Source organism: Rhipicephalus sanguineus, chromosome 10, assembly GCF_013339695.2.
Source record: "Rhipicephalus sanguineus isolate Rsan-2018 chromosome 10, BIME_Rsan_1.4, whole genome shotgun sequence".
Classification (NCBI taxonomy): Eukaryota; Metazoa; Arthropoda; class Arachnida; order Ixodida; family Ixodidae; genus Rhipicephalus; species Rhipicephalus sanguineus.
Window position 1 is genome coordinate 76334965 of NC_051185.1, and position 5274 is coordinate 76340238.

The 5274-nt window shown below is 46.9% G+C and overlaps 9 non-coding genes across 9 annotated transcripts; all 9 read left to right on the top strand.

The window, feature by feature from the left end:
* The first annotated feature begins 252 nt into the window (after positions 1-252).
* Trnad-guc (transfer RNA aspartic acid (anticodon GUC)) lies at positions 253-324 on the top strand. The gene has a single exon. It is a non-coding gene; the product is annotated as a tRNA-Asp (tRNA).
* Positions 325-478: 154 nt separating this feature from the next.
* Positions 479-550, top strand: Trnad-guc (transfer RNA aspartic acid (anticodon GUC)). Its single transcript has one exon. It is a non-coding gene; the product is annotated as a tRNA-Asp (tRNA).
* Positions 551-705: 155 nt separating this feature from the next.
* Positions 706-777, top strand: Trnad-guc (transfer RNA aspartic acid (anticodon GUC)). Its single transcript has one exon. It is a non-coding gene; the product is annotated as a tRNA-Asp (tRNA).
* A 156-nt stretch (positions 778-933) lies between these two features.
* On the top strand, positions 934-1005 carry Trnad-guc (transfer RNA aspartic acid (anticodon GUC)). The gene has a single exon. It is a non-coding gene; the product is annotated as a tRNA-Asp (tRNA).
* Positions 1006-1161: 156 nt separating this feature from the next.
* Trnad-guc (transfer RNA aspartic acid (anticodon GUC)) lies at positions 1162-1233 on the top strand. The gene has a single exon. It is a non-coding gene; the product is annotated as a tRNA-Asp (tRNA).
* A 155-nt stretch (positions 1234-1388) lies between these two features.
* On the top strand, positions 1389-1460 carry Trnad-guc (transfer RNA aspartic acid (anticodon GUC)). Its single transcript has one exon. It is a non-coding gene; the product is annotated as a tRNA-Asp (tRNA).
* Positions 1461-1616: 156 nt separating this feature from the next.
* Trnad-guc (transfer RNA aspartic acid (anticodon GUC)) lies at positions 1617-1688 on the top strand. Its single transcript has one exon. It is a non-coding gene; the product is annotated as a tRNA-Asp (tRNA).
* A 385-nt stretch (positions 1689-2073) lies between these two features.
* Trnad-guc (transfer RNA aspartic acid (anticodon GUC)) lies at positions 2074-2145 on the top strand. Its single transcript has one exon. It is a non-coding gene; the product is annotated as a tRNA-Asp (tRNA).
* Positions 2146-2301: 156 nt separating this feature from the next.
* Trnad-guc (transfer RNA aspartic acid (anticodon GUC)) lies at positions 2302-2373 on the top strand. The gene has a single exon. It is a non-coding gene; the product is annotated as a tRNA-Asp (tRNA).
* Positions 2374-5274: the final 2901 nt, after the last annotated feature.

A 5274-nucleotide genomic window follows, 5' to 3' on the forward strand; every position in this document is an offset into this window, starting at 1 on the left:
AAAGCCAGGTAATAAAGAAAAAAAAATCTCGTTAGTATAGTGGCCAGCATCCCCACCTGTCACGCGGGAGACCGGGGTTCGATTCCCCGACGGGGAGCGGTGAATAATTTTTCTTTCAAAACTTCCTAATTTACTGCGCGTGCTACCTCGGCCTTCCGCTCTTTTTTTCCTCCCTCGCTGTATCCTTTATGTCGCGCGGGAAGTTTTGTCAACTCGGTCACAACGTGATCGTGTCTCTCTTTTGCACGCATCTCCTCGTTAGTATAGTGGCCAGTATCCCCGCCTGTCACGCGGGACACCGGGGTTCGATTCCCCGACGGGGAGCGGTGAATATTTTTCTTTCAAAACTTCCTAATTTACTGCGCGTGCTACCTCAGCCTTCCGCTCTTTTTTTCCTCCCTCGCTGTATCTTTTATATCGCGTGGGAAGTTTTGTCAACTCGGTCACAACGTGATCGTGTCTCTCTTTGACACGCATCTCCTCGTTAGTATAGTGGCCAGTATCCCCGCCTGTCACGCGGGAGACCGGGGTTCGATTCCCCGACGGGGAGCGGTGAATAATTTTTCTTTCAAAACTTCCTAATTTACTGCGCGTGCTACCTCAGCCTTCCGCTCTTTTTTTCCTCCCTCGCTGTATCCTTTATGTCACGCGGGAAGTTTTGTCAACTCGGTCACAACGTGATCGTGTCTCTCTTTTGCACGCATCTCCTCGTTAGTATAGTGGCCAGTATCCCCGCCTGTCACGCGGGAGACCGGGGTTCGATTCCCCGACGGGGAGCGGTGAATAATTTTTTCTTTCAAAACTTCCTAATTTACTGCGCGTGCTACTCAGCCTTCCGCTGTTTTTTTTCCTCCCTCGCTGTATCTTTTATATCGCGTGGGAAGTTTTGTCAACTCGGTCACAACGTGATCGTGTCTCTCTTTTGCACGCATCTCCTCGTTAGTATAGTGGCCAGTATCCCCGCCTGTCACGCGGGAGACCGGGGTTCGATTCCCCGACGGGGAGCGATGAATCTTTTTTTCTTTCAACACTTCCTAATTTACTGCGCATGCTACCTCAGCCTTCCGCTCTTTTTTTTCTCCCTCGCTGTGTCTTTTATGTCACTCGAGAAGTTTTGTCAACTCGGTCACAACGTGATCGTGTCTCTCTTTTGCACGCATCTCCTCGTTAGTATAGTGGCCAGTATCCCCGCCTGTCACGCGGGAGACCGGGGTTCGATTCCCCGACGGGGAGCGGTGAATAATTTTTCTTTCAAAACTTCCTAATTTACTGCGCGTGCTACCTCAGCCTTCCGCTCTTTTTTTCCTCCCTCGCTGAATCTTTTATGTCGCTCGAGAAGTTTTGTCAACTCGGTCACAACGTGATCGTGTCTCTCTTTTGCACGCATCTCCTCGTTAGTATAGTGGCCAGTATCCCCGCCTGTCACGCGGGAGACCGGGGTTCGATTCCCCGACGGGGAGCGATGAATCTTTTTTTCTTTCAAAACTTCCTAATTTACTGCGCATGCTATCTCAGCCTTCCGCTCTTTTTTTCCTCCCTCGCTGTATCTTTTATGTCCGCGTGGAAGTTTTGTCAACTCGGTCACAACGTGATCGTGTCTCTCTTTTGCACGCATCTCCTCGTTAGTATAGTGGCCAGTATCCCCGCCTGTCACGCGGGAGACCGGGGTTCGATTCCCCGACGGGGAGCGATGAATCTTTTTTTCTTTCAACACTTCCTAATTTACTGCGCATGCTATCTCAGTCTTCCGCTCTTTTTTTTCTCCCTCGCTGTGTCTTTTATGTCACTCGAGAAGTTTTGTCAACTCGGTCACAACGTGATCGTGTCTCTCTTTTGCACGCATCTCCTCGTTAGTATAGTGGCCAGTATCCCCGCCTGTCACGCGGGAGACCGGGTTCGATTCCCCGACGGGGAGCGATGAATCTTTTTTTTCTTTCAACACTTCCTAATTTACTGCGCATGCTACCTCAGCCTTCCGCTCTTTTTTTTCCTCCCTCGCTGTGTCTTTTATGTCACTCGAGAAGTTTTGTCAACTCGGTCACAACGTGATCGTGTCTCTCTTTTGCACGCATCTCCTCGTTAGTATAGTGGCCAGTATCCCCGCCTGTCACGCGGGAGACCGGGGTTCGATTCCCCGACGGGGAGCGATGAATCTTTTTTTCTTTCAACACTTCCTAATTTACTGCGCATGCTACCTCAGCCTTCCGCTCTTTTTTTTCTCCCTCGCTGTGTCTTTTATGTCACTCGAGAAGTTTTGTCAACTCGGTCACAACGTGATCGTGTCTCTCTTTTGCACGCATCTCCTCGTTAGTATAGTGGCCAGTATCCCCGCCTGTCACGCGGGAGACCGGGGTTCGATTCCCCGACGGGGAGCGATGAATCTTTTTTTCTTTCAACACTTCCTAATTTACCGCGCATGCTATCTCTGCCTTTCACTTTTTTTTTTCTCTCTCGCTGAATCATTTATGTCGCGCGAGCAGTTTTGTCAACTCGGTCACAACGTGATCGTGTCTCTCTTTCACACGCATCTCCTCGTTAATATAGTGGCTTTTTTTTTTCTTTCTTTATTGCCTGCTTTTGACAAGAAACAAACAAAAACAAGCAGAAACGCTATTTACAATACAAACACTGGTTGCGTAAAAAGGGAGAGGGATCGACAGGAAAAAAAGGAAAGGCCATACTGGGGCTAATGAGGACGCTCTAAACCTCCTTCATTTGCAAAAGAAGCTCTACACGATCTAACCAATCAGGAACATCTTCAAGAAGTTTTTGTTCTTCAACAAAACGGGTTACGCTTTCTTTGAAGTATTGACGCGCCGGACGGTCGTCCGCATCAGCGTGCCGTATGGCCATCCTGCACTTCCATATGCTGTGGAGTGTAATCAACATTATCAGATCAAAAGGTGTCCCGTCATCACTTTCAACAGAGAGATATCGAATTCCAGGGGGTTATAAGGGGAAATCTTTTTTGATGGTACGCTGCAGTACGTCCCATAAAAACACAGCGTCCCAGCAGTCGAGGAACATGTGGTCTATTGTTTCTACTTTTCTAGTGGCCAGTATCCCCGCCTGTCACGCGGGAGACCGGGGTTCGATTCCCCGACGGGGAGCGGTGAATATTTTTTGTTTCAAAACTTCCTAATTTACCGCGCATGCTATCTCTGCCTTTCACTTTTTTTTTCTCCCTCGCTGAATCTTTTATGTCGCGCGAGAAGTTGTGTTTTATGTCGTGCGAGAAAATCGAAAAATGGGAGATTTACAAAAGGCCATAGGCTTAACTTTTTATTCAGATGTGCACCGGAAATCGATTTAGTGAAAATGAGAGGAAACTACCAAAAACGAAAAATGTGATATTTACATAGGATATAGGCCTGACTTTTTATTGAGAAATGCACCGCAAATCCATTTCAACGAAATGGGAGGAAACTCCGAAAATCGAAAAATGCGAGATTTACGAAGGCTATACTTTTATTCAAAAATGCATCGGAAAGCTATTTCATCAAAATGGAAGAAAACTCCTCAAAACGAAAAATGTGTTATTTAAACGGCTATAGGCTTATCTTTTTCGCGGCCCGTCCCTCCCTATTAATTAAGTCGATGAATGGGGCAGGCTTTGCGCCACCCTCTTCTTAGGTGACGGGGCAGCCCCCCTCCCCCCCCCTGCCCTCTCTCTGCGCACGCGCACGCCTATGGTGGTGCCCTCCCCCCCCCCCCCCCCCCCCCCCCCCCCCCCCGAGCAGCAGAGCCTGGCAAGCGAATGAGACGCCACCATCCCGATTTTTTAGGCCTGCAAAAATAAAAGTTTTTCTCTCTCTATCTCCCTTAGTGCTTGCTACCAGTGTTGTATGCGTTACCGAAAAAAAGTAACTAAATACGTTACTCGTTACGCTAAAGAAAAAGGAACGCGTTACCGCCCTACGTTACCCATAAAAAAAGTTAACGCGTTACCGTGTTACCGTTACCAAAAAAAAAATAAATAACGGACGTTACTTCTGTCGTTACCCCATATAGTCATCAATCTTAGTGCGTCCTAGCCTCAAGAACCTACAATAGCAACTTTATAAAACTAATATTTATAGGTCACAATAAAGTTGTCGCCCAAACCAAAGTTGTACCCTAAATACTGATTAAACGAGAACTATTTGCACAAATCAGCCGTATCTTCGCAATACTATAGTCGCCTATAAAGTTGCCTGTATAGTTCACATGGGGAAGCTATTTTTTGGAACGGGTTATTGAACACAAAGTGACCGATTTCATCATCAACGCTCTCCGCAATGAAAACATCGCTGACCAAACTTGCAGTAATTATGACGGCGTGCTTCTACTCTCAAAATAAATGCGGAAATTTTGGCAGCAATAAAGGAATGCTTAAATGGCATAAATGTGGGGAACATAATTTGCGCACATAAAGAAGTTCTTTTTTTTTCAATTTGACCTGTATAATTGCCGCAAATATTGCGACAGCGTATGTGAAAGTGTTCAAGATAAGCCTCTTGCTCAGGAGTTCAGCAACCAGAAACGTAGGCGCAGTTGCGAATAGCAAGACGCGAAACTAATTTTGAATACGAAGTTTATAAAGAGTGCTAGAGTATTGCAGGGATAGTTTTGTAATGTAACTACAAACCGCTGAATATTTAATCGGAGAGCCTGACTCGCTTATTAGCGAGTACGTCCGCACTTACGATAAATAGGAGCTCGACGGACGCACTATCAGGTACTCTTGTATACTTTAAAGAAGAGCTGGTGAACGCGCGGAAAGTTTTCCTTGAGCCCGCTCATGGCGATGCCATGCGGCATCAAAGGTATCTTCAGTTGTCGAGTACGTTCAGAAGGCATTTCCGAAGAAGTCATCCTCCTTTGCGCTGGAGCTCACACCGAGTCTTGGTGTCCACAAGCCGAGCCGGCCTCGGCAGCTCGCTTTTGACGGTTACGAGGAACTTGAACTTCGATAGCCAAGGCAGCCGTAACTATCCATTTAATAAACTTCGGCAATTTGCTCCTTATTGCAATTTCGCCGGCATAATAAAGGACCCCGTGCGGAGTGGCTTTGTCAACGCGTGACGGGCCGACAGAAGTCTGCAGCAGCGAAAAAATAACGTCTGGGCGAGGTCTGAGAAAGGCGCTATAACAAGACGATTGAATTTTGCGTAAGACTGCGATGATAATTGGAATTCAAAGTAACGAGTAACGGGACACCTCACGTTACCGAAAAATGGTAACGAAAGTACGTTACCCGTCACAGTTCCGAAATAGTAACGAGTACGTTACTAA